Below are 1,688 nucleotides of genomic sequence, written 5' to 3' on the forward strand. Positions count from 1 at the left end.
TTGAATCTCCTGGGGTCAGATGCCCTGATGCATGAAGTCTGCATAAGACCTGCAAGGCATGGTATGGCAATGAGGGAGGTTGAAGGCCACAATTAATGCCCCAGGTGATTTGTGCCCTAAGGCATGGACATGGCCAGGAGGGTCAAAAACCTAAGACAAGAATAGTGCAGGACATGAACAGCAGGGCATGAGTAGGAATGGGGCTTCTGGCTAAGCAAAGTGAGCTGAGGTAAACTGAAGCTTACTTTAGGACCCGCCCTAACTACTATGATATATCCATCAAGGTGAGGCAGGAAAAGCCAAAAAATGGGGAGCGGGGTACCCTGAGGAGCCAGAGTGGGGCAGGAGTATTTTGGCCACCAGGGGGCACCATGACCACCCTCAGGGCTAGGCCTACTACAGAAAGAAAGTGCAAGCGAGTTGACATAACTAAGACAAATATATAGTCGGTGATGATATTACTGGCCAACTTATACATTATATATACTTCTAGAGAAATAATAGCATATCCACTTAATACATAACCAGACAGTCACCTTGCTGGGGTCACCTGACCCCCAGTTACCTTTTCTGCTTGGTGCAGGGGGCTGGACTCGATGATATTCCAAGATCCCTTCTGGCCTTACAATCTATTAATCTATGAATAGCAAATAACTTTTGTCTGATTTTTGCATAATCTCCCCTAGGTGACCAGAGTATGTAGCAAGATATCTGTATAGATGAGAAAAAATACTAGACCTGGTACAAATTCATCTTGAGCATAAGCAGCAAAGACTCCATTGACTTCCCTGGAGTTGTGCCATATGGTGAATACTGTAAATAAAAAGCTATTAAACCAAGAGTTGATGTAATATAAAATGAAACTGAAATGCATTTACATAGTTGCAGATAAATTTCCAAATTCAAGTAATGAATTCTTACTTTCTGGATAACTGGAGAAATGAGACATCAATAGGGTGCATCTTCTGATAATGGTTTCTGATAACCTCCTGTTTTGGAGGTAGTTTTTTTGAGAGAGATTGCCTCTGAGGTTGACTTAGACATTCCACCAACATTATGTTACTATCTCTTGGTTACACACTTTACATAGAATAAAATGTCCTTACTGTACATACTGGGGACACTGCAGTATCCCTAAAGATGTGGCTTCATGGCCTTAACAAAAAATGTAAACACCATTAAGAGCTAATTCTGCCACAAGGTATACAAGGCTGCTTCTTGCACTGTAGTTGGTCACTTAAGTATCCCGATGTGCACATGCAAATTGCTCAGTGGGACTCCTCAGGACCATCCTTTCTGTTTTCTTGGCAACATTACTGTGACAGGTAAAATATGATAGACAGCTCCATGTGTGATGCCCCCTAAACAGGCAGCAGTGTAGCTGCTTCTGCTTGATGCCATGGACTGCCTAATTACCTTGGGAATGGACTAGTTGGCCTTGCCACTCAGGAATGCTAATTTATTATTAATAATTATTTTAAGCACTGGTAGTGCTAATTTATTTCCTTGGTGTCAAAACAAGACACTCTGTACCTTGATCCCAACTCTCCAGAATGCTCAGCTGTTTCTGAGCCCCGGTCTCAGCCGACCATGTTATAGGACAGTTGAGGGTGTGGGATGGAAGAGCAGAAGCTGGGACTGGGGTTTGAAATGTTTTTATTTTAAATACCTATCCTGGACATCCTGCT

This window comes from Alligator sinensis, unplaced genomic scaffold (assembly GCF_000455745.1).
Source record: "Alligator sinensis unplaced genomic scaffold, ASM45574v1 scaffold165_1, whole genome shotgun sequence".
NCBI classification, from domain to species: domain Eukaryota; kingdom Metazoa; phylum Chordata; order Crocodylia; family Alligatoridae; genus Alligator; species Alligator sinensis.